Source organism: Papio anubis, chromosome 7 (assembly GCF_008728515.1).
Source record: "Papio anubis isolate 15944 chromosome 7, Panubis1.0, whole genome shotgun sequence".
Taxonomy (NCBI): Eukaryota; Metazoa; Chordata; class Mammalia; order Primates; family Cercopithecidae; genus Papio; species Papio anubis.
This window is the reverse complement of record NC_044982.1, coordinates 70,302,145-70,330,090: the sequence shown is the minus strand read 5'-3', so window position 1 is coordinate 70,330,090 and position 27,946 is coordinate 70,302,145. Positions and strand designations below refer to the sequence as shown.

Genomic DNA, 27,946 nt, shown 5'->3' with positions numbered 1-27,946 from the left:
AGTAGAGTTATAATTAGGATTACAGCAAAAAAGAAACAGGTATTACATGCTGCTGAAATGCTTTTGAGTGGATTGTTTTATTTGGACCCCCTCCACCCTTTAAATCTGATACATGCTAAGATTTTCATGTGCACAGCCACCTCCTAATATGTGGTTTTGCTTCTGTACAAGCATGGAATCCCCTCTGCAGTTACGTTTGCTTGTGCATCTCCGGCAGCTGGAGGACGAATCATATCAGGCTGATGAGTGTGTCACACTTTTCATCCCCCAAGTGAGTGTACTCCCAGGCCCACCTTTCTGGAAAATGTTCTTTGGTGCAGGGTGGATGGTGGGCCAGGGAATCGTCTGGGCTTCCCATTAATCTCAGAGGATGGGAGAGTAATCCCTTCACAAATATGGGAATGGGGGCTGCTCTGAGGCTGGCAAATAATAAACAATGAGGGTTTCTTTTTTTTCCTTTTTTTAAATCCTGGATTCCTCTAGCCCTCCTCTCTTAGTCCTCAGCAATAACTTAGCCCTTGTCTTCCTCTCTGAAGGATTTAAATGGAATGACCTTAATTCTCGCTTTGTTTGCACTCTATCTCTTAAGGAGCTGCAATGAAGACCAAGACAAACAGTAGATTAACAGTGCTACCTTTTATAAGGCTGATTAGTTCCTAAAATATGCTGAAAGGAAACAAAACCAAAAAGAAAAGAGTGGAAAGGGGGGTGAGAGAGAAACCTTTGTCGGTGAGTTTGAAACAGCTCCATTTCTTTCATTAGTTGCAGATATTGACCTTCCAATGAAATATTTTCTTTGTGTGAGAAGGCTTTGCCAGGGTAGCATTTATTAGGCAGGTGCCTGGTAAGTGTTTCTAAGCAAATATTACTTTACTGCCTAATTTTGGTTTAAGGGGAAAGTTGTACCAGGGATGAATTTGGAAAAGATTTGATGATGGTTCATCTGCCCCTTAGAGCAGGGGCTATCAAGTGGTTGACAGTATCCAAATCAGAATTCTAAAGATGCTCTTCCATCTGGAATCATTAAGAGGAGCACAGCCTCTTAGAATCACATTCAGCTCCTCTGGATTTGAAGGAATTTACAGAGAAACTTCCAAGACACCTCAGCTATATCCAAATGAAAACCTAAGCATTATAGGTTTGGCAGAGCTGAAAATGTGTCTCTGGAAAGAAAAAAAAATTACATAAAGCTCCACAGAAAATATTTCTGGGCATCAGCTTGTTTCCTTTGAGGGATGGGAGGTTGTTCCTGAAATTTTTCAATTTAATTTAAAGTTAAATAAAAATGTGAAAGACCAGGGTACTTTAATAAGATGATCTACCTGCTTATAATAATAGGATAATTCACATCCTCATTGTCAGGGCAGAAAGGCTCCCAATAAGGTCAGTCATTAAACTCAATATGTTCCATTCTTTGGTGCTGTCTCACTTAGATTCTCAGCGCCACTTGTCTGCCCTTCTTTTCCACTATGCACCTTTATTGCAAATTTAGTTCCATTAGGTAGATGCTTGCATCATTATGAAGTCTGATTCCATCATTTTCAAAGTGCCAAGCCATTTAAATATGATACAGTCCTTGGTCATATTTAATCCAAACATTTACACACATCCAGGCCCTTCTTATCTTTTTAAATAGGATGCAGGGCTTATTTTTAAATTACATCCTCATTCATGCTTCATAAAAGCATCAAGTAAAACCGTCTATGGGATTTACATTCTGGTCCACAGGTGCTGCTTCCAATTCCTGGCATGGCCGTTAAATCCTAGCCTCAGCATAATTCTCGGCATGACACTCTTGTGTCGAGGCAAAAAAAGGAAAAACAGAAACAGCCATTTTTTTTCTCTCCCAGAAATTAAGCTGCACAGAGGAGCACTGTAGCTTTTGCTTTCTTCCCTATGTGTACCTAATTTAAAGAGCATCTTAAAATAAGGTTCCCCAGAAAAGGGATGTCAGTGGGAAGTTGAGGTGCTTGAAATAAAGCAAGTGCTTACTAAAAACGGATATGTGCATGATTTCTTTTATCACATGTCAATTAGATGTGCATCTATTCAGGGGAGGTTTCTGTTGATATAATGAGTCTTTCCATGACTTGAGTGCCATAACTGTCACCACAGCATCCCAAAAGTCCTGAGTCATCTGTAGTCACCTCTTAGAGCCTTGGTACGGTCTATTCCATGAATTCCCCTTTCTCCCCAACAAGCTCACTCTCCTATCAGTTTCTAGTCTATTAGATTCGGTCATATAACAAGTACACAGATGCCCCAAAGCTATAGAGCCTTAGCTTGCTTGCTTCAATTTCTATACAGTTACTGGCATCGTAAGAAATCTCTTATCAATTTGGATAGGCAGTTGGAACAAATTAGTGTTTGCTTAATTAAACCAACACGCACACACCCTGGTCTCCACCTATCTTGTATCATTTTGTACTTAGAAACTCCTGATGGTGCAGTGGGGGCTGCAGGGAGAGTCTGCGTGAGATCCCCAAATGATCACAACTGTGCAATTGTCCTGGGTGCACTTCTCTGACAGGCTGCCATTTGTTCCCACTCACCTAGAGAGCTTGTGGATAGCCTGAGAGGGTTGTGCGCGAGTGTGCGTTTTAGCAAATTTTCAAAAGTTGCCATGGGGAGAGAATAGAAAGAAAGCCCTTCAAAAAAGAAAATTATTTTCACAGCATCATCACTAGAAAAACACCCCTGCAATGGATATCTTTGAAGGTCGACTGCAATCTGAACTAATTGGGGAGGGAGGGAGAGCTTTCAATTTTGCTCACCTTTTATAAGGGGTCTCAGAGAAGTGATCGGTAGCCAAACGCTTCCTGCAACGAGTGGTTTGGACACTTTCTAAGCAAAAGGAAAGGCTCTTCCAGCTTCTTCTTGTTCATGTCACTGAGAGAGGTCACCACCTACCCTCTTTTACTTGCCACTTCTGATTATTGGGTAGGTTCTGCTCCAAAAGTCATCCTTTGTGGTGAGGACATAAATCCCCTCCCCAGTAATGAAATGCTTGATGAGGAGGAGGGGTGGAAGCAGGGAGAGTGAGCTGGAAAGCCTCAAGATCACAGCCAAGGAGCATTCGTTATAGGCCTTTACTGAAAATCAACCTCAGTCTCTGTGAATGTACTACATTAAACCAATAACAGACAACAAGCTTGTGAATATTTGGCACTGTGATGAAATCGGCCGCAGCCCTTCCGCAGTGGGGAGGGAGGGAAGCCCAATCTAGGAAGTGCTGGTACTCCTCCCTGGAGTGCGTCTGTTGTGATTGCTAGCTGCTTTCCGCAGATCCTTGCTGAATATTATGCCATTAAACAGTATGAAAGAAAATCAAAATATATGTTTACTGGGTACTAAATAGTAAGTGCCCTTTCAAATGCTCTTTAATGGCTAGGCTTTAAAGTCATCGTGGAGCACCCTCAGAAAGCGAAAGCAGCATGTTTCACAGATTTCTGTTGCTGTAAACCACCATGAGAGGCTGAACAAATGCACGCTGAGATTTGTGAACACCCCGCAACTCTGGACCCTTAAAGGTACATTCAGAGAGAGAAAACAGCCTTCTGCCATATGTATTCTTTAAAGTATAATTTTAATTGAAAAATTGCTGATGGCTTCAGCTGAATTTTCTCAGATTGAATGACAGTCAACGTCTGGTTCAGCATAATAGATATGCTTCCTGGGGAAATAGGGAAAGGAATGTATGTTTCAATGGTGAGTCATAGTGAGCAGTGGCTAAATATGACAAAATACTGGTGTGAAGATACAGGAATAACCATTTTCATTTATAAGCTAAGAACAGTCACACATCACTTAACAGGGATATGTTCTGAGAAATGCGTTGTTAGGTGATTTCGTCATTGAGCATCAGAGAGTGTGCTTATAGATGGTGGAGCCTATATACAATTAGGCTATATGGTGTAGCCTATTGCTGCAAAACAAACATTTTGATTTTCTTTCACACTGTCTAATGACATACTGGCTCCCAGGCTACAAACCTATGCACCATGTTACTGTACTGAATAGTGTAGGCAGTAGTAACACACAGGAAAAAATGTGTGTCTCAAAACTTAGAAAGGGTGCTACAATACTATGAGGGACATCATGATGGCTGTGATAACACTAGATAATAGGAATTTTTCAACTCCTTTATCGTATGGGACCACCATTGTATATGCTGTCCATTGTTGACCAAAACATTATGTGGTACATGACTGTACAGTTCTTGTAATTTCTTGTTCAATGTGTTTGTATTATGTTAAATGTACTAGTACTCAATGTGTGAGCAGACAAGGAACAGAATACAAAGTTCAGAAATAGGCCGTAAACATAATATACTTTAGTATCTGATAGAGCGAGCACAAAAAGTCAGTGGTGGGAAAAGATGAATTTTTCCATATTTGGTGATAGGATAGCTATAGCCACCTGGAAATATCTAAAGTTGGATCTGTAACTCATTCCTGCTCAAGGATTAACTATTAATATTAAATTTAAAAGAAAAAATATTCAAGCACTATAAAAATTCATGGGAGAATTTCTTTATAACCTTGGAGTGGAGAAAGAAGCCATAAGGGTGGATGTGATTGTATAAAAATCAGAACTTCTGCATGGAAAAAACTCCAGATATGAGTTTCCCAAACAAGTTGGGAAAAAAATATTTGCAACTCATGACATAATTAAAGGGAAAGTTTCCCAAACATATAAGGAACTCCTAGAAATCAGTAAGAAAAATATTAACACTCCAAAAGAAATGTGGACAAAGAATTTAAGAAGATTAACATGAAAACAAATACAATTGTCTCACAACATAGAAAAAAATATTGACATCACTAGTAACAGAAAGTAATGAAAACCCTAGAGTACTACTATTTTTTACCTATGAGATTGGCTGAATTTCAAGAGTTTAAAACTACCTTTTGTTGTCAAAGTTGGGAAAACAGGTACTTTACCCTGTCAATGGGAGTGTAAAATTGGAATAACCTCTACAGAGGGGAATTTAACAATTTGCATCAAAATTACAATTGCAAATATACTCTAACCTAGAAATTTCACTTCTGGGATTTTATCTTTTATATTTATTTACATACATAAGAAATAAATGCACAAGGTTATTCGTTATAAAGAACGGAATTTTGAGAACACACCAAATGTCCATCAATAGGGATTAAATAAATTATAGTTCATCCATACAATGGATCACTATGCTGTTGTAAAAAGAAAAAGGGAGAAGATCTCTGTGCTCTGATATGAAAAGACAACCAAATATAGTGGTAAGTGGAATGTGCAGAACCGTGAATAGTATGCTACCATTTGTTCATGCAAGAGGCAAAATAAGAATCTTAGTATTTTGAAAAAATATTTTCATAAACTCCAGAAAACTACAAAAGAAACAATAGTTAGGTAACAGTAGTTATATGTGGAGGAGTAAGAACTAGACAGATGAATTTTAGGCATGGGAAGGAAAACTTCACAGTTAAACCTTTAATCTTTTTGTTTTCTAAATATATTTTACCAAATGTTTCCTACTTAAAACTGTATCATAAAATAAATGAAACCACTCAATAAATATTAAATCATTTCACAATCAAAAAAATCAAATAAAAAATTTAGACCGAAAATAACTATCCCAGTACTGATGTTGATTACATCTACCAAAGCAATGATGGGAGATGACTTAGAGCAATTTTGATAAGAGCCATTATGAATTTGGTCCTAGCCTATGATATACCCTTTCACTTACCATATCCATATGCTACATGCCTGTTTTCTGGCTTAAAAAATTGGGAAAATTGAAAAATAAATCAAGGAGGGATATTTATTTTGGTTAACTTCAAAAACATTTTTTTACCATTTGAAATAAGAAATTCTTCTTTGCAGTTAGCTCTAATCTTTTGTTAAAAAAATCATTTCTACATTCCCAAAGTAAAAATTGACCTGAATATTATCTTACCACCAAAAGAAAGTTTGCCCAACTCTGAATTCTGCTTCAAATCTTAACTTTTAACATATCTTTAGGTTAAACAGAACATAAGGTTAAAGTAGCACAGCCTGGAGAATCAATGAGTTGATGCTACAATTGTATAGTTAAAAACTGTATTTACTCTAAATTGCAAAATGGTGAGTATTGTATGTGATGTTTAAGTCACAGCAATTGTTCTAGTAATAAATGTAATATTCAGCAGCATTTTCATAGATTACTCAGTTCATCATTAGTGCCATTTTTGCCTCTTTATAATAATGTGCACTTTCCTTTAGAAAGAGCTTGGTTATTTCTTTGGTTGGGCCTATTTGCTCCTTTTTTATGTGAGATTTTTCAATACTATGAAATGATGCAGAGCAAAAAAGGTCCATCCACTTCACTTGTGTTGCCTCCTGCGTTACCTAAACCACAACAGAACAATGACAGACAACAGAGCCTTTCTCCTCTCTAACAATTCAGTCACCATGACAACCAGCAGAAGAACGTTGGGCCAGAAAAAAGCATTGAGCTTGAGGGACTAGACTAATCAAAAAATGGAATAACATGGCAACAATTACACTGATGAGTGAGAGGGAAGCTACAGATGCATTCAGACACCTATGGCACCACAGACTCAACGCATTCAGCATTTTGTGTTTAGTGTCTTGTGTTTTTGAGAGCAGGTAAATAGAAAAGATCGAATTGTGTAACAGAATGTCAGTGCTCTAGTTAAATAGAAAATTCCTTTCCTTTGGCAGTGCTACTTCAAGCACGTTGAAGAGGGTTTAGGGGAGATGAGGTTTTGAAGTGAAATGTGTAATAGATACAATATGAGTGCCACAAAGCAACGTTATTTAGTCTTAAAAAAGTAAACGTGGGTATGCCCCCCACCCCTTATTTTCAAATATATAGGCACAAATAAAGGGAGAATGCAGCTGGGTTAGTGGCTGACACTGTCTGAAATCTAGCTTCATGTCAGGAACATACATGATTCTCTTCTGTTAACATGTTTCTGGGGGTAGATTGATTCCTATAGACAAAATCAAGCATCATGATGTTAGGCCAGGTCAATTCCAATGTCTGAAGGAAGTTGAGCCCATCATGATAGTTCTGTGGGTCAAATAACATGAGAACAGGAGTATAGCTGTGTCTCCTACTCATCTGCCTCCACAACTGCCTCCATTTACTTCCTTCAAAATTTTCTCCCAATTCCTCAGGAGTTTAGTTTAACAGATGTGTGTATCTCTTTAAAATGGCGTTTCTATTGCCATTCCTTCTTGATTGCAGGAATAGGTTGGATTGTAAACAGCCTGTATAGACATTGACCCTTGCCTCAATTGCTCTGATTAAATTTTTCTCACCACTTTTGTAAGTGTGTATTGTGCTTACATAATTTAGTGGATATTTTTAGTGAATCACATTATGTGGTTTTAATGAATAGGCTTTTCAAAGGCAAATTTTTCTTTCCCTCCCCTAAACAGAAATATTTGAATTAGGATTATTTTATTAAATCAAACAGGAATGGATCACCTCTCCTCAAAGAAAGTAAAAGGCATGAAATACCATCATTCTCATGGAGAAATCGGAGGTGAGAGAAATGAGACCTAACCTTTTAAGTTGCCCGGCAAAATTATTCATGTTGAGATGGCGTTGTAAGTCTAGTCGAGACTTTGAGCTACTGCTGTCCCTTCAGAGCCCACAGACTATAGCATCTCCAGTTGTTATCTGTTCTATCACTTAGTATAATTTCTTAGTCTAGTTATTTTGACATTCTGTGACTCAGTTTACCTATCTATAAAACGGACTTTTTGACTACGTTATTGTTAAAAAGTAGGGGTGGGAAAGGGAAAAAAAGGAGGCAGTTTGATCCTATAAGTAAATGTTTCTTGATGAAAAGTATTCTATATGAATGAATGAATGATGTTATTTTGATCTTGGTGTGAAACCAAACGCTTCTAGCTAGGAATTCTTCATTAGAAAGATGCTTTTAAATTGTCTTTCCTGGGTTACTTTTCCTTTTGTTCAGGTGAAAGGAAAAGCATGGTTAGAGTGATGGCAGCCACTTAAAAAATGTTTATTCACAATTCACCTACTTCTCAAAAAGAATTTGAGACAAGTTAGAAAGTTCTAATAAAACAGATTCATTAACAGAAGCTAAGAAAAAAACATGAAGTGGTAATTGAAGAAAAATTCATATCAAGAAATCCTGGCAAAAAGAGTGCAATTTCTAGCTCCGAGGTTTCCAACAGCTGGGCAGAGAGAAACCCTGTGGATTACAGAACCCTCCGTAACTAATCAGAAGAATGGTGTTGGTTCTTTAAGGGAAATGACCTTTTCCTGGCCCTTAGCTCCTCCAGGTGGTGTCTGTCCTGAGAAGTGGTGTGTGGAGGTGCCCAAGACATTGCCACAGGAGGCGGCTTTCAGCAGAGTTGGGAAGAGCCCTTCCTGGAGGAAGACTTGTCTGACTTTGGCTGATGAGATCTAAGTCAGGAGCAGAGGAGAACCATTCCTTTCCCCTCTGTCATCAGAGGAAGGACAAGGAAACAGGAAAGAAAGGGAAAAGAACATACTCTTCTCGGCTTAGAAGAAATCCACATCCACTTCTCAAAAGAAGACATTCATACAGCCAACAGACACATGAAAAAATGCTCATCACTGGCCATCAGAGAAATGCAAATCAAAACCACAATGAGATACCATCTCACACCAGTTAGAATGGCAATCATTACAAAATCAGGAAACAACAGGTGCTGGAGAGGATGTGGAGAAATAGGAACACTTTTACACTGTTGGTGGGACTGTAAACTAGTTCAACCATTGTGGAAAACAGTGTGGTGATTCCTCAAGGAGCTAGAACTAGAAATACCATTTGACCCAGCCATCCCATTACTGGGGATATACCCAAAGGATTATAAGGCATGCTGCTATAAAGACACATGCACACGTATGTTTATTGCGGCACTATTCACAATAGCAAAGACTTGGAATCAACCCAAATGTCCATCAGTGACAGACTGGATTAAGAAAATGTGGCACATATACACCATGGAATACTATGCAGCCATAAAAAAGGATGAGTTCATGTCATTTGTAGGGACATGGATGCAGCTGGAAACCATCATTCTCAGCAAACTATCACAAGAACAGAAAACAAAATACTGCATGTTCTCACTCATAGGTGGGAATTGAACAATGAGATCACTTGGACACAGGAAGGGGAGCATCACACCCTGGGTCCTATTGTGGGGAGGGGAGAGGGGGGAGGGATAGCATTAGGAGATATACCTAATGTGAATGATGAGTTAATGGGTGCAGCACACCAACATGGCACATGTATACATATGTAACAAACCTGCACATTGTGCACATGTACCCTAGAGCTTAAAGTATAATTTTTAAAAAAGATTTAAAAGTAAAAAAAATATAATAATTTTAAAAAAAGAAGAAATCCACATCCCTTGAAAGCAAGTTACAACAGTTTATTTGGAAATCGCTATATAGAGTAGGGCTTGATTGGCCAATATAGATTGGCCAAAATACTTGTTTTTACCAAAGACCTTCTTGCTTTAAAAGTAAAGCAGCTGACAATCAGATATTTGGAAGGGGCGCATCAGCTGCAGTGGGCCTCCTCCCTGAAGAAGGTCAGTTTGAGCTGCTGCCAGGAGATTGTGTCAAATACGAATGAAAAATGAGGGTTTTTTAAATGAGATTATTGTGAAAAGGTAAGAAGACAGCTAAATCAGCTTTGTAGGAGATAAACAGTGATATCTTGAGTAGACTCACACTTTACAAAAGCCAGATCTTATTATAGACAACATAAATGTGCTCCTTCTTTCTATACAGTCTCCAATATGTTACTTTACTGTGAAGAAAATCTACTTATCAGTCTTAACACCCTTCTTCTGAGTTGCCAGATAAAAGGCCACAGCAATTGGAAGAAATTTATCTTTAAAATGTTTCTATTATGCTTGGTGACAATACTATTTCCACTGAGGACTTCTCTAGTATTATTTTTGTTTTTATTTTTTTTCTATGGATGAAACAGGAATCAAAAGGACTTTTTGCTTTGCCTCAGGAGAATGATACGGGTGTGCAAACACTGAGCCTGGCATCGCATGAAGCTCTGAAAATGCTTTTGGGAACTGGTGGCGCCCTGCACATGCATCAAGGCAAGGGTCTTTACATTCTAGGAAATCTATCACAGTATGACAATCTGTGCGAGGCTCCCAAGCTGGGTTTGTTCCTATCTAGTTCTCCCTATTTCCCAGAGTGGCCCCACACTTTCTGAAATATGTCTGTAGGGGAGGAATTCATGAAGCATTCAGACTAAGGGAAGAAGTCCATGGTTCAGTTCATTCACTTTCCCCTTCTGTGCCTTCATTATGGCATAATGAGGCAGCCGCTTATGGGGTGTCTGTGTGCAGGCACGAAGTGAGTCACTTCACTTATATCACCGCCCACCCTCACCGAAGGCCTGTAAAAATAAGTATTCTTAGCCTGCCTGAAGTCATGTTTTAACTTGGCATTCATTCAACACATTATTGGAGGGCTGATGCTATAGGCCGGCCGACACAGTTACCGATGTTGAGGGACCAGTGATAAACAAGATACGTCCCTCTACATAGAAACGAGAACATTGACCAGCAAAAAGTTATGGGAATTGACTGAGGAAGAACTGAACCAGAGTGTGAAGCTGTTTGTGATTCTGCAGCCCATACTATGCCTTAACACTGTGCAGCTTCTCTTGCCTGGTGCCATCTTGATTCGTGTTTCCTAAGGTTAAGAGCACTGACTTGGGGGCTCAAGTTAGTTTGTCACATGTTCGCTGGATAATCTCAGAAAAATTATTAACTTCTCTAGCCTCAATTTCATCTGTAAAACAAGAATTGTAATACCAACTTCATAAGTATGCTGTGTAACTTAAATGAGATTGTGCATGTAAAGCCCAGCACATAAGTGCTCAGTTAATGTATTTTCTTCACTATGGTTCTTACACCGAGGAAACTCTCTGAGGCTGTTTGCTGTCACCTAAAATAAAAATATGCTTCCTACTCTGGCCGGTGTTGCCCCATAGGCAGAGTTTTTCCTCTGACCTAAGGTGGCACTTGTCATAATTTTGCTGTTCACACAAGGGGTCTACAGGAACAAACATGGAGAATTGTTCTTATACTCAGGATCATATTTATGACCTTATATAATATTAAACAGCAGAAAATAATGGTACTAATCTATAAAGGGGGCATAATTTTCTGTAATGAACAAAGAGACATTGAAAAATGTTTGAGGACAGTTATGTTTCTCTTCCTTTCTCCTAAATCCATTGCCCCAAGGCTTTTGCTTGCACCTGCCATAACAGAAAACAGGAGGGATGGGTGAACAAGGGAAGAGTGGTCCCAAGAGGAGGGCTATAAGAATTTTAGTTTGAGCACTTCATTCCTGAGACACACACAGGAACAAATTATCACCCTCTGTTCCTATGTTCATCTCTCTTGTTAAACTGGAGAACATGTCAAGGAAATGACAATCTTATGCATCTTTGTCACTTTAGTGTCTTTCATGGTGCCTAGCATATAGGAAGTGCTCATTAAATATTGTGGAATGAATAAATTAATGTCAAGTGAACCCAAAAGTTTCATTTGTTTGTTGCTTTAAAGTTTACACATGTCTGCATTACAAAAGGACTAGAAAACATGTTAAGATGTAATGTGGAACAGTGGTCATCTGTGTGCTGAGATTTGGTGCTGTTTTTTCTTTGTGCCTTTAGAGTTTTACGGTTAATAACATAACAGCAATTGATATCAAGAAAAGATCTTTGACTTTACTTGTGAGGTGGAAGACACTGGCATTTCTAGACTAAGGAGTGACATGACACGTGCCGGATCCTTGGAAAGTTCAGTGCAACGGCGGTGTGCAGCACCATCCTTGCCTTACTCTCTTCAGGCTCTAAACAGACCATGGTTAATGTGCCTTTGTAGTTCAAATTGCATAACACTTCCATGGAGCTCTCAGTACTTTAGAGCCATTTTTGCATTCAGCATTCCAATTAGGGGGCCAGGCACGACCAATTCCATTGGACAGAAGATGAGAAAGATTATGCCTTTGACTCGAGTTTAAAATCCTACACCCTGCTCTCCTATAATCTAACCTTCTATCCCTTAGCTCAGAGTGACTTATTTCCCCCTTCCTCCTCTGTGCTAAATGCCTACTGATGTGAGCAATCAGCATGAGCCAGGGTACCTAATTATGTTTAGTTTATAAGCAATGTCTTTCTTAATGGCTTCAGAAAGTTTCATTCTGTATCCTTTCCTCTGCTGCAACTGACTCTGGTAACTAATTGCTTTCAGCAATGATCTACATACTCCTATCTCTTTTTCACAAAAAGATGGGAAATAAAGGTATCATAGTCTTTGAGCTCTGTTGGTTCCACATTGGTCTGTGATGTTGTTATAAAGGTTATGAGTCACTGAAGAACAAGTTCATGCCAATCCTTCCCCCGACACCCCACAGCTTATTTTTTAAAAATTGCATGGTAAGTCATCATGCTGTCATTGGGTCTACATAGGAGGATAACTATGTCTCCTAGTGCAAGTTCAGTGGCTGGTTGGTTATTTGGCTTCTTGGGTGTCACAGGCACAGGTGCACCCCCTACACCCCTCCATGCAACCACAAGACTCTCTCTGGCCAGAACTAATTATTGGGAAGACAACACCCTAGATTAGGAGAAAGTGAACAGGCCTTACAGCATAAATAATTTCTAAACTTAGTCTTGACTAGACTTTATATCTCCTTAAAGAAAAGTATTGATAGCATAAATTAGATTCTCCCAAACATATAGATTATTTGGCAGTGAATTAGGTGATCTAGGGAGATAATCAAATAAATAACTCTCCACAGATGAGTCAGTCATTGAAGGCATCTTTCCCAAGCATGTGCTTTCTTAGTTAGCTCATGCCTGTTTCTAAGAGGCCATCAAAGGGTGACACTAATGGTTGCCATCCAAGTCCCTTGAAGAGACTTTTGGTCAGATGTACTTTTGGGGGTGTCATATCCTATCCTAGAAGGGACTCCCTAATACAGCTTCTTACCTAACATCAGAAGTCGTCTTTTTGGACAGGCTTTTCAGAAAGTCCAGAGTCAAGCCCCTGTCACTTTAGATACATTTAATATATTCTGGAAAGTCTTTTTTTTCCTTTTAATATGGGAATTATTGAGCTTGCTTACATCATGGGCTGTTAGGTTTTAGTGGGTTGAATGATGATCCCCAAAAGATATGTCTACCCAGAATCTCAGAATGTGTCCTAACTTGGAATAATAGTCTTATGGATTTAACTATGGTGGTGATCTCAAGATCAGTTCATTCTGGATTATCCAGGTGGCTCCTAAATCCAATGACAAGTGTCCTTAGATGAGGCAGAAAAGGAAAAGACAGACACAGAGGAGATTACTACGTGAAGACAGACACGGAGATTGGGGTTATGCTGCCCCTAGTCAAGGAACACCTGGAGCCACTGGAAGCTGGACAAGGGGGCAGATTCTCCCCCAGGATCTTCAGAGGGAGCACAGCCCTCCCCACACCTTGATCCTAGTCTTTTGGCTTCCATATCTATGGGAGAATACTTTTCTATTGGTTTAAGCCATGCAGTTTGTGGCGATTTGTTAAGCAAACCTGGGAAACTAATACAAGTACATTCTTTGAGGGTCATAGCTCTAAGGAGTGGCAGAGTGTTTTTGGTGAGTCTGTTCCCTTGCGTCGTTTTCTGGGAAGTGTGGATTGCTTTGTTGGGGTTCTATCTTCTGGCACCCGATTAGGGATATTTGGGCTCACTCCCAAGAGGCCCAAAGTTCAGTACATGGTTGGTAGGTTTTGGTCCAAGGCTGATTATAAATGCAATAAATTCTTCATGCAATTTTAAAATAAACAAATCATCCCTAATGCCATTTTCACTGGGAGTTCACCTTCTTGAACATGAGACAAGGAACACCAAAGGCATGAGCAATAATTAACTCCTGATTGCAGTGCAGGGCCAAGAAGTCCTGTTTTGTTATCAGTTCTCTGAATCTGAGAGATTAAACATTTGATTAGACATATTTCAGCAACAGAAACTACTGAAAAGGCTTTTGAACTATTTTAGTCACGTAGCTGTATATTTACCTTTACCCAATGAAACAATATCCTGTACTCTGCTCATTTGTTTATGTGCTTGAAGGAATTGGGTCTCCACACCTATTTATTCTGTCCTTTCTTGAATATGAAGGAAATGACTCAATTCAAGAACTATTTGGCCAGTACCTACTATGTGCTCCATACACTGAGTTGATTGGGTTAGGACAGAAGTAACAAGCAAAGGTTCCAAATGCTTTCAGGTTAATCAAGGAAGGAGAGTGTACAAGTAAATCCATGTGTCAAAGATACTTGTACCACCCAAGAGACACACCTGGAAACGTCCCTTTTCCTTTGGTAGCTCTTTCTTGGTTTATTTTCCAGGCCCCTACCTCCTCTACCAGCTCTTAAATAGAGAAGTTCCACAAGGTTTGAGTAGAGGCTTTTCTTTCCCTTTCTCTCTCTACCTGGGCAGGAAAGTCCATGCCCTCCAATGCTTTAGTTGCTAACAAGATCCCCAAATATTCCTCTTCTGCCCAGAGCATTTCTCTGAGCTCTGAACTGCTACATACAACTGCTTAACATCTCTTGGATGGCACATAGGCATCTCATACTCAACAGGCACAAACAGAACTCATGATCTTTGACCCTTGACTCAGACTGGACCATCTTTCAACATTTCATTCCCAAGAATGACAGACAGAAACCAGAGAGTTCTAAACCATTCTTGACCTGTCAATTATACCTTTCTAATTTTTCTCAAATTCATCTGTTCATCTCCATTTCCACTGCTGACTCCTTGGTCTAATACATATCACAATAGGATCACAGGAGTGAGTTCCCCTTACCTTTGCCATATTCTATTGGTTTGAAGTCAGTCATGGGTCCTACTCACACTGAAGGAGATTATTCAGACACAAAACCAGGAAGCCAAGATAGATCATGGCACCATCTTAGAACCTAGCAACTGATTTATTTTTATTTATTTTTTTTTTGGTGTGGGGGGATTACAGATTAGCTTGTGTTCAAGGGATCTATGCTAAAGTTTTAACAGATCTGAACTCCAACTTACTTCCTCAGAGAAGCCCTCATCAATCCAAGAATTGAATCTAATTTCATTCTTCAGGCTTACATAACACCATATACTTCTTTATAGCATTTGTTACAATTTCAGTTTAAAAAATAGTTAAATGACTAATATATATATATATCAAGATCTAGATATCTAAAATCTTCCCTACTTGTCAGTCCTATAGAGGGGCTGTTTTGTTTGACATAGCACCAGGCCTGAAACATTGTGGAAGCTCAAAACTGTTTGTTAGATAAATAGAAGAGCCATGGAAGCTGTATTTTTTACTCTGTCTACCCTCACCCAGAGATCAGACATGTCTCACTTCTGGGCTACTTACTTAATGGGTTGCTTCCCACCTCCACTGCCAGAATAGTGGCCACAATGGGCCAGTGGAAGTTAGGCAAAAAACAAAAACAAGACGCTAACCTTGACTCCACTATCATGCAAACAGGCAAATCATGGTTTTTCAAGGTCCTAACCCCAATTACCATTCCAAACTGACAATAGATGTTAGAGGGAGTCAGGGATAGAGTTGTAACCTAGAACCACCAATAAAAGTTATAGCAACTTATTTTTACCTTGTTTTCGGGGATTGCAGATTAACTTATGTTCAAGGGATCTAGGCTAAAGCCTTGACAGATAAGTTGATATGACTGTGTCTCATATGGCAATTAGGGGCAGATTTATGTCCGAGCAATTTTAGAGGACAAACATTTGCTTGGTTACCTGTGAGGTGCCTGGATGGGTTTCCACTTTTTTGAAAATAGGGTGTTCCTTTTGGTGGCCTAATCATGGCCACCATTCCTAATCATGGAATCTTCCTAACCTGCTTCTGAAGGTGGTCACCACCATCGCCTCTAACAGTATGCCTGTGAATTATGGAGCATTTCATTAGTACCAGGCCTGCACCAAACACTTTAGGTATGTTATCTCCCTTACTGATTACAATCCCTGTAGGTATCTAGTGCTTACCCTATCACAGTAGTTCTCAAACTTCAATAAGCATCAGAATTACCTGTAGGGCTGTTGAAACTTCTGGGTCCCACCCCCAGAGTTTCCGATTCAGTAAATCTGGTGTGGGGTCTGAGAATGTGCATTTTCACAATTTCCCAGGTGATAGAGATGCTTCTGTTCTGGTAACCACATGTCGAGAGTTACTACTATATGTGGTATATATTATTATTTTACTGATTTAAAAAAAAAAAAAAAACTGAGGTTAGAGAGATTAAGTAAGATCGCATGGCCAGTAAGTTGTGTAGCCAGAATCAAATCCAGGTTGGCTGACTCAGAATTACTAGGTAATACCACAAGCACAGAAAAATTCTTGTAAGCTCACAAGCAATGGCACAGAAATATGCCCATTGGAGTAAATCAATCTTCAGGTAACTCCAAGCATTCTTGATCACTGTGGTTTAAGTAACCATTCATATAGTCACATTTTAAATTATCATTAAATTTCAGTATATTAAAATCTGAAATAAAATCGTTCATTAAGATGACAGTTGGAAAATCTTGATCAAGAAACAGAAATCCAAAAGGAATTTGAACAGGCTGACTCCAGAAGAAAATCTCCTGCTCATTTCTATAGAAGATGAAAATATATTGGTAAGTATCAGACAAAGGTCTGAGCAATCCTTTTCTTGCTGAGTGAGAACTATCTGCTGAGCAGAGAGGAAAACTCAGATCTACACCTGGCAAATTGAAGGTTTGAAGTGATAGAAACTGGACGTCGGAGGTAAACTTAAAAGTCTGGCTTAAATATGACTTGGTCTGTTCTGTCTATATTGAGTGACTAGAAAGGGAATCACTTTTTGATTCCCATCTCCATTGCTCTCTTCAGGACTTCATCCCTGATTCTGGCATTATCCCAATGGCTTCTGTCTGGTTTTCCAGCCCCAGGCTTTCCTCATAACTAAAAAAAATTATCTATTTTATCCTTCTTCAAACAATGTTTATGATTCTTCCTAACTTATGAACTTACAGAGGCACATTCAAGATTCATTAAGATATAGTCCTTTTTCTTTGTCCTTCATGTTACCACCCCCTCACTTTTCATTATTCCTCAATGAAACTTTTGCTCCTCTCAGTAAGCAAATCTACTCTTCCTAAGCCTTAAATGTTTTATTTCTGCCTCTCTATTTCCCTTCTGCTCAATTACTATAATTATCTACTTTTTTAATGTTTGATAATTATAGTTTTTATTTTGAATGGTAGAATATCACAGCCTGTTTTAACCAATCTATGAGTTACATGTATACCACAATCAATTCCAAGTAGAGTTCAGCTCCATAGTTTCTATTTTTAAGTTTTGTAAGATCATTGTTTTTACCACGGTGTGGGGCTCCACCAAAATTTCTAGTTGTTTTATCACAACAAAAATAGCTACTTTCAATATTGAACATTTTAACTGAATTTAAAATAGCATTCGAAAATGTCAGATGTTTCAACTATGCCAGAACAGGCTATATTTTTATTTCATGAATTGTTGAAAATAAGTCTTTTTATAATTAAGTGATTTTCAATTTGAAGTTGAAGACTGCTGTAAAACTTGTGTCACTTAACCATTTTATCAGGGAAGGTAGTTCTCTTCAACCAAGCACAGAGCTTCGGGAAGGATGTACATGGGGCAGTGAGGGAGGAAGGGTACACCTGCATAGCCAGCCAGGTTGGCAGCCACGTCAACCTTGGTGATCAATATGGTGACAGATGTTGCAGATAGTTAAATGGTGGATGTGAGGGCGATCTATTTTTTGTTGTTATACTTTAGGTTCTGGGATACACATGCAGAATGTGCAGGTTACCTAGGTATACATGTGCCATGGTGGTTTGCTGTACGCATCAACCTGTCATCTACATTAGGCATTTCTCCTAAAGCTACCCCTCCCCCTAGGCCCCATCCCCTACCTGACAAGCCCCAGTGTGTGACGTTCCCCTTCCTGTGTTCATGTGTTCTCACTGATCAATTCCCACTTATGAGTGAGAACATGTGGTATTTGGTTTTCTGATCCTGTGTTAGTTTACTGAGAATGATGGTTTCCAGCTTCATCCATGTCCCTGCAAAGGACATGAACTCATCCTTTTTGATGGCTGCATAGTATTTTATGGTGTATATGTGCCACACTTTCTTTATCCAGTCTATCATTGATGGGCATTTTAGCTGGTTCCAAGTCTTTGCTATTGTGAACAGTGCTGCAATAAACATACACGTGCATGTGTCTTTATAGAATGATTTATAATCATTTGGGTATATACCCAGCAATGGGATTGCTGGGCCAAATGGTATTTCTGGTTCTAGCTCCTTGAGGAATCGCCACACTGTCTTCCACAATGGTTAAACTAATTTACACTCCCACCAACAGTGTAAAAGCGTTCCTATTTCTCCATATCCTCTCCAGCATGTTTCCTGACTTTTTAATGATCACCATTCTAACTGCCATGAGATGGTATCTCATTGTGGTTTTGATTTATATTTCTCTAATGACCAGTGATGAACTTTTTTCATATGTTTGTTGGCCACATAAATGTCTTCTTTTGAGAAGTGTCTGTTCATATCCTTGACCCACTTTTTAATGGGCTTTTTTCTTGTAAATTTGTTTAAGTTCCTTGTAGGTTCTGGATATTAGCCCTTTGTCAAATGGATAGGTTGAAAAACTTCTTCCATTCTGTAGGTTGCCTGTTCACTCTGATGCTAGTTTCTTTTGCTGTGCAGAAGCTCTTTCATTTAATTAGATCACATTTATCATTTTTGGCTTTCGTTGCCACTGCTTTTGGTGTTTTAGTCAGGAAGTCTTTGTCCATGCCTATGTCCTGAATGCATTGCTAGGTTTTCTTGTTGGGTTTTTATGGTTTTAGATCTTATGTTTAAGTCTTTAATCCATCTTGAGTTAATTTTTCTATAAGGTGTAAAGAAGAGGTCCAGTTTCGGTTTTCTGTGTATAGCTAGCCAGTTTTCCCAATACCATTTATTAAATAGTGAATCCTTTTCCTTTCAAACCCAACTCAAAACCCCCTGCCCCTGGGCAATCTTTCATTATTGACTTCATCTAAATGTGGTATTGCTCCTTGGCCTTTCTGGGCCAAGTTGGTACTAAGTTAGTTTATAAATATTGAGAAGTTGTTCTGTGTAAGTATTCTTCAGCTGTTCAATTATTTTCTAACTCCTCTCCAGAAGGACTAGAAGCTCTTTGAGAGCAGATATTATCTTTGTTCCTTTTGTTAAGTGCCCACTGGACCTCATTTATTCCTTTATTATTTTTTTCTTACTTGCCTTCAGCACTTTCCATGTGCCAGGCAGTGAGCTCACCCTCGTGCTGTATGTAGAAGTTTGGTTGCTTTCATAAGCCCTGCCCTGCACAGGGGCCTTCTAATCCAGTTTTGTACTTGGACTTCGATAGTTGTGAGTGCCTTCCATTTACTCGCTGGAGAACTTTGAAACACAGGACAGGTAAAAAGACAAGAGAAGCTTGCTGGGAAGTCAAAGTATTTTTGTGGTCGGGGAGCTGGGTTGGAGAGGGACAGGTTAAGGGTAGGCTTGTTGAGAAAGCAGAATTGAACTCTGTATAACATTTCCCATCAGGGATCCTTTTGCCAAATAGCAAATGAAAGAAAGACTTCATTTCCAAGAGTTTTGCCTAAGGTAGAGCAGAAATCTTGTATTTTCAATAGGCAGAGGGTATGTCAGTAATTGAAATCAAAGAGCGGCTGTCTGAATTCACCCGACATGGAAGTTTGATGACTTTGAGTAGCATCTTTGTTCCTGAGCCTCTTTCATCTGTAAAAAGTAGATGTTAGAGTTGGCACATTAATTAACCAGCTGACCTACTCAGAAATTGAAAGTTCTTTGAACAATGGTAACTTTCCTGTACAGACACTGACACTATCTATGCATGTCAGTATATAGGACATTGTCTACACAGAATGGTTATAAAGGCAAACAATTGAAAGCTGAGTTAGAAATTGGTTATGTACATTAGAACTGGTACATGTGTTAAAGCTAAGATATAGAAAATAGGGGTATAACAGAATTCTACATTTTTGCTCATTCTGAACAATTTTTCCTGCAACCATAATGATTAACCATTCCAGTATGATGGTTCTGGGCGGTTTCAGCTCCTTCATTTATCTGTCCTGCTCTTTGGCTAGAATAGCCAAGTGGTTCTATCCCTCTGAGAGCAGCGAGAGCGGTCAGAGTTCCTGTGCTGTCTTTGACGATTTTGTGTGTGTGTATGTGTGGGTGTTGCCTCTTGTTCTTAAGAGACAAGGTCTCAGCATGTTATCCAGACCGGACTAGAACTCCTGAGCTTATGCAATGCTCCTGCGTCAGCCTCCTGAATAGCTGGGTCTGCAGAGGTGTGCCTCCGTGGCTGGCCAACTTGGTTATTTTGTCCTGGGTGAGGGGGACAAACACAAAGTTCACTGGAGGATGTCTTAAGAGTCAAGCAGTCCTCAGCGCTCAGGGGCTGAAAGTCAGCTACCAGAAGATAACTTTATAAGGAGAGAACTAGGGAATCTGTCTGAAATGTTCTCTCAGCATTCATCATTTTCCTTTCTGCTTTCTCCACTGCCTAGTTGACCTTCTTCCTCTTTGTTTCATTAGTCCGAAACCATTCCAAAACATGCGCTTGTATTTATTTTTGAAAAAGGACCCATGGCAAATCATTTTTACAAATGAAATCTATAGTTGAGGTGCAGTATAGGGACAGCATTTTACTGAGTAATCTTGCAAAGAATATGTCATTAAGCACTACACTAATCTTGTTCTTGATGTACACCAGCAACAAATACAAAGAAAAATTTAGTCTCTTACTTTAGTAGGTTCCAAGTATGCCATATCATATTTCTTGCCAAATAGTTTACTTTATTAGTAAAAGGAGACAACTCTAGTAAGTTATAGAAGTTATATTGAGTTTTTTAAAAAAATTATTGAAAACTATTCTGTGGGGATTGAGGACAGATGAACTAGGAAGGAACATGATGAAACTGGGGTGAGCATAATGTTCTATACAATGATAGGGGCTTGGGTTACATAAGTAAGCATTTATGAAAACTGTACACTTTTTGTGCATTTCATTGTGTATGAAGTTTACTTCAAAAAACATTGAACTCCAATTAATTACATGCATGTTGAACTATTTAGAGTGAAGTATACTGATGCCTGTTTACTTTGAAGTATTTCAAAAAAGTAAAATGGATAGAGGAATGTGTAATAAATTGGTATGTGGTAAGGAAAGTATAGTCAATTATGTTAATAGTAAAATCTAGATGGTGAGAAAACTGGTGTCCATTGTAAAATTCTTTAAACTTTGCTTTATGTTTGAAAATTTTAAGAATAAGATGTTGGTAAAAAATAATTGTTGTGCTATTATTAGAAAATCAAAAAATAACAAATGCTGGTGAGGCTGTGGAAAAAAAGGAACACTTATACAGTGTTAGTGGGAGTGTAAATCAGTTCAACCATTGTGGAAGACAGTGTGGCGATTCCTCAAAGCCATAAAGACAGAAATACCATTTGACTTAGCAATTCCATTACTGGGTATATACCCAAAGGATTATAAGTCATCCTGTTACAAAGACACATGCAAATGTTATGTTCTTTGCAATATTATTCATAATAGCAAAGACATGGAATCAACCTGAATGCCTATCAATGGTGGGCTGGATAAAGAAAACGTGGTACATAAACACCATGGAATATTACGCATTCCAAAAAAAAAAAATCATGTCCTTTGCAGGAACGTGGATGGAGCTGGAGGCCATTATCCTCAGCAAACTAACACAGGAACGGAAAATCAAACATCGCATGTTCTCACAAGTGGGAGCTGAACAATGAGAACACATGGACACAGGGAGGGGAACAACACACACTGGGGCCTGTGGGGAGGGGGAGTGGGAGAAGGGAGAGCGTTAAGGACAAATAACTAGTGAGTACCAGGCATAATTATGAATAATAAATTATGAATAATGATGAAATTATAGGTGATAAAAGAATCTGTACAACAAACCCCCATGGCATAGTTTTACCTATGTAACAAACCTGGACATGTACCCCTGAACTTAAAAGTTAAAATAATAGTTAATTGTTGAAATAATTTTATGTCGTTCAGTCAACTACTATCATTTTGGAATATCTCAACTATTCTGGCTACTGACCCAAACCAACATTACGCAGCTCATGATAGTTTTTAATGTTATATTTAGGAAACATCACCAGCTTTGTGTAGCTTCTGTATAGAGGAATTCTTTATGGAAATGTTACCTTTCTTCCATTGTACATACGTGGATAAAGAATGCCAGTTTTTAGGTGGAGGAAAGCAACATTTAACTTTTTCTACAGGACTGACATACATTTTCTAATCACTACCCTGTTAACCAAATATTACTTTCATCTGTTTTTAAGGTGTTATTTTTTCTTCTATGTAATATGAAAAATTTTCAAGGAGGTGACATTTGAACTGGGCCTTGAAGGGTAAGTAGAAGTTCACCAAGCATCAAAACAAGGAAAGAAAAATGTCCAGTTTCAGTTCTCTCTCTCATCATACCCAGCAAAGTAAATGCTAGATAAATGTTTAGTCCAAGCTGCAAAAGCTGAAAGGTCAAGTTCCTAAACAAACTGTAAAGGAACCAACCTGATTTGAAGTAAACTGTCATTTTACGTGGTGATCAAATTTCAGTGAAAGGTATTCTGAGACAGTGAAAAATTTGGAGGTCTTGCCAAGATTTGCAACCCTCCTGGGAGAAAAGAGACCCCTGTGCCAGGAAGCCAAATGTTGTGGTTTGCTTGATTTTCTTAAAATACATATTTCTAGACTTAATCCATCCAAATAAATTAAAACAGTATCCCTGGGAGACCTCCAGTGCTACAATTCTTAGCAAACTTTTGGAATGGTGTTCAATGCCTACAACAACTTCCCTTCGACTATCTTCAGAGTAGATAGATTTGATTTCTGAAATAAGAAATTCATGCAGAGGCCTGCCTTGAGTTGGACTAGTTTTTGGAAAAGAGTACAGCTGTAAACTCACTATGATTTTCCTAATATAAATTTATTCTTAAAACTGTAAGAAAAGAATTTCAAAAATATCTTTAGTGTCATGAGAATACATGTATAACCTCTTGAGGTGACTACTTTGAAGGACAAAGCTTACATGAAAATACAGTCACACCTAGAAGCATAATCACATCTGTCCACTGGCCAACGTGGGCTTAGAAGCAGTGGTAACTCACGCTTACAACCCCTTTGTGTTTTGAAAAGCATCGGCCTAAAAGATCAACAAAATTGACAGACCGCTAGCAAGACTAATAAAGAAGAAAAGAGAGAAGAATCAAATAGACGCAATAAAAAATGATAAAGGGGATATCACCACCGACCCCACAGAAATACAAACTACCATCCAGAGAATACTATAAAGCACCTCATGAAATAAACTAGAAAATCTAGAAGAAATGGATAATTTCCTGGACACCCACACACTCTCCCACAAGACTAAACCAGGAAAAGTTGAATCCCTATGAATAGACCAATAGCAGGCTCTGAAATTGGGCAATAATTAATAGCCACCACCAACGAAAAAAAGTCCAGGACAGATGGATTCACAGATGAATTCTACCAGAGGTACAAGGGAGGAGCTGGTACCATTCCTTCTGAAACTATTCCAATCAATAGAAAAAGAGGAATCCTCCTAACTCATTTATGAGGCCAACATCATCCTGATACCAAAGCCTGGCAGAGACACAACAAAAAGAGAAATTTTAGACCAATATCCTGATGATTTATCGATGCAAAAATCCTCAATAAAATACTGGCAAGCAGTTCCAACGGCAGCACATCAAAAGCTTATCCACCATGATCAAAATTGGGCTTCATCCCTGGAATGCAAGACTGGTTCAACATATGCAAATCAATAAACATAATCCAGCATATAAACAGACCAATGACAAAACCATGATTATCCTAATAAATCAGTTATTCTCAAAAACCACAGCCAATATCATACTGAATGGGCAAAAACTGGAAAATTCCCTTTGGCAACAAGACAGGGATGCCTCTCTCACCACTCCTATTCAGCATAGTCCTGGAAGTTCTGGCTAGGGCAATCCAGGCACAAGAGAAAGAAAGAAAATTATTCCAGTTAGGAAAGAAGAAGTCAAATTGTCCCTCTTTGCAGATGACACTTGATTGTATATTTAGAAAACCCATTGTCTCAGCCCAAAATCTCTGTAAGCTGATAAGCAGCCAGCAAAGTCTCAGGATACAAAATCAATGTGCAAAAAAATCACAAACATTCCTATACCAGTAACAGACAAACAGAGAGCCAAATCATGAATGAACTCCCATTCTGGTGCTTCAAAGAGAATCAAATACCTAGGAATCCAACACAGGGATGCCAAAGAACCTCTTCCAAGGAGAACTACAAACCACTGCTCCAATTGAAATAAAAGAGGACACAAACAAATGGAAGAACATACCATGCTCATGGATAGGAATCAATAATATTGTGAAAATGGCCACATACTGCCCAGGTTATTTATAGATTCAATGCCATCCCCATCAAACACCAATAGGTTTCTTCACAGGTGGAAAAAACTGCTTTAAAAGTTCATATGGAACAAAAAATTTACAATACCAAGACAATCCTAAGTCAAAGAACAAAGCTGGAGGCATCGCGTAACACCTGACTTCAAACTATACTACAAGGCTACAGTAACCAAAACAGCATGGTACTGGTACCAAAACAGAATGGAACAATGGAACAGAACAGAGCCTCAGAAATAATACCACATCTCCAGCCATCTGAGTCTTTGACAAACCTGAGAGAAACAAAGAAATGGGGGAAAGGATCTGTTAATAAATGGTGCTGGGAAAATTGGCTAGCCATAGAGTAGAAAGCTGAAACTGGATCCTTTCCTTACTCCTTATCTGAAAATTAATTCAAGATGGATTAGAGACTTAAATGTTAGACCTAATACCATAAAAACCCTAGAGGAAAACCTAGGTAGTACCATTCAGGACATAGCCATGGGCAAAGACTTCATGTCTAAAACACAAAGCAATGGCAACAAAAGAAAGCCAAAATTGACAAATGGGATAATTAAACTAAAGAGCTCTGCACAGCCAAAGAAACTACCATCAGAGTGAACAGGCAACCTACAGAATGGGAGAAAATTTTGCAATCTACTCATCTGACAAGGGCTAATATCCAGAACCTACAAGAACTCAGAAACAAATTTCAAAGAAAAACAAACAACCCCATCAAAAGTGGGCCAAAGGATATGAACAGACATTTCTCTAAAGAGACATTCATACAGCCAACAGACACATGAGAAAAATGCTCATCATCACTTTGGCCATCAGAGAAATGCAAATCAAAACCTACAATGAGATACCATCTCACACCAGTTAGAATGGCGATCATTAAAAAGAAACAACAGGTGCTGGAGAAATGTGGAGAAATAGAACACTTTTTACACTGTTGGTGGGATTGTAAACTAGTTCAACCATTATGGAAAACAGTATGGCGATTCCTCAAGGATCTAGAACTAGAAGTACCATATGACCCAGCCATCCCATTGGGTATATACCCAAGGATTATAAATCATGATGCTATAAAGACACATGCACCGCGTATGTTTGTTACCTTTTCTGTCATAAAGACTTGGAATCAGCAAATGTCCATCAGTGACAGACTGGATTAGAAAATGTGGCACATATACACCACCGGAATACTATACAGCCATAAAAAGAGGATGAGTTTGTGTCCTTTGTAGGGACATGGATGCAGCTGGAAATATCATTCTTAGCAAACTATCACAAGAACAGAAAACCAAACACCGCTGTTTGTCACTCATAGGTGGGAACTGGTGTGGGAATCCCTTGAGTTCGGGAAGGGGACATCACACGGGGCTATCATGGGGGAGGGAGGGAGGAGTTGCATTGGGATTATACCTGATGTAATGTGAGTTGATGGGTGCAGCACACCAACATGGCACAAATATACATATGTAACAAACCTGCCGTTATGCACATGTTCCCTAGAGACTTAAGTATAATAATAAATAAATAAATAAATAAATAATAAAAAAGAAAGGCATCGGCCTCTGAGGCAGTTTGCAGTGGGTTCCATGCCTTCCTCAGTGCCCGTTTCTACAAAAGCAGTTCGTGCGATGTGGCTATTTCACATATGACCCTGCAGAAAAGCACAGAAGGGAGGCAAGCTGTGCCCTGTGAGGACATTAGAAATGGCCCAGAATCCAGCAAGAGAAAAAGCAACCATTCACCCTGTGGCCCTGGGATTCACCCAGATCCAGCTGCCACAGAAGGGAGGGGAGGCGCCAGTCCCCAGATAGTGAAAGATAAACGTGGAAAACGGAAACAGCCTGAATCATGCGTGCTAAACGGTATCCTGAAGTAGGGCAAGACTGTATTGTGTAGGGTGATTTGAAAGGAAAACGAGGTGTGGGATGAGTCACGGCCAGCACATTGAAACTACAAGAGGGTGTGAGGGACAATGTGGGTGGAAGAGGCAGAACTCGTGATCTGTGGGTAATAAGTTGGGTAACGAAAGAATAGAAGGAAATCATGGGCCTTGAGGCTTTGTGAATTCTCTCCTGCTATCTAAGATACTCCATTGTTATGAAATAACATTTTTCAGGGTCTAATTGCCTTGTGTTTTGGCACTTATGTTTCTTCTGACTTTTGGTTTACCCAGATTTATTCTCCTTGCCGTCTGGCTCCCCAGACAGTGACTTACTTAATTCCTTGCATTTTAAGTGACATCATCTCTTTTTCAGACAAATATCGTGGCAGCCTACACACCCTGAAGCACCACCACCACCTTCTGTTTATCACCACCCCCTCTTCTAACTAAACATTTACAGAAGACATTCTCATGCCTTTTTTTTTTTTTTTTTGGCAGGGTCAGCATTTAAAGTCATCACATTTCAAACATCAGAATTTGGGCCAGGCACAGTGGCTCATGCCTGTAATCCCAGCACTCTGGAAGGGAGAGGTGGGCAGATCACTTGAGGCCAGGAGTTTGAAACCAGGCTGCCCAACATGGTGAAACTCCATCTCTACTAAAGATACAAAAATTAGCCAGGCGTGGTGGCAGGTGCCTATAATCCCAGCTACTCAGGAGGCTGAAGCAGGAGAATCTTTTGAGCCCAGGAGGCAGAGGTTGCAGTGAGCTAGGTTTGTACCACTGCACTCCAGTCTGGGCAACAGAGCAAGGCTGCCAAAACAAAACAAACAAACTAAAAAACCAACCAACCAACCCACCCACCCAGAATTTTAGTGGATGAACTCCAGAATAACCTGCCCCATCCCTGTTACTTTGTCCTGGGGAATTCTCTTCCTTGTTTGTTCTTCCTCTTTGAGAATATCGTTCCTTGCACACAGGCTGGCCCTCAGTAAGTACTCAAATATGTCATCAATGAATAAATGAAGGAATCATCTCTTGATAACACGAATCTTTTCAAGATGGTTTAACCTCCATCCTGGAGGCAAGGAGATAGATGACTTTCTAAAATCCCTTTAGTTGCTAGGCCTTGAACATTTAAAGACCTACATTCAAAGGACTTTCCAAAAAGTGACAATGTATTCCACTGTCAGCATTGTGGGAAGTGGGTTGAGGGAAGAAGGATAGTGTGTGTGGGTGGGTGTGTGTGCTCACATGTGTGTCCCACCACATACACACATCTCTCCAACCATTCCTCATATCACTATGATATTTGACATACTTTTATAATCGACACACATGGCTCTAGAGCATGCATGTTTCATGAAGAATTGACTGATTTGTCATAAGTTTAATTGCGACTCATGGA

General features: G+C 39.2%; 1 long non-coding RNA gene across 2 annotated transcripts in view; it reads left to right on the top strand.

Moving 5' to 3' along the window:
• Positions 1-739: 739 nt before the first annotated feature.
• LOC103886193 overlaps positions 740-27,946 on the top strand; it is a 65,128-nt gene continuing 37,921 nt past the window's right edge. The window contains exons 1-3 of one of the 2 annotated variants that reach the window (XR_002523306.2): positions 740-6,636; positions 7,473-7,541; positions 16,588-16,731. This is a non-coding gene — a long non-coding RNA (uncharacterized LOC103886193). The remainder of the gene's footprint in view (positions 6,637-7,472; positions 7,542-16,587; positions 16,732-27,946) is intronic. The other variant, XR_002523305.2, reaches the window with a different exon arrangement.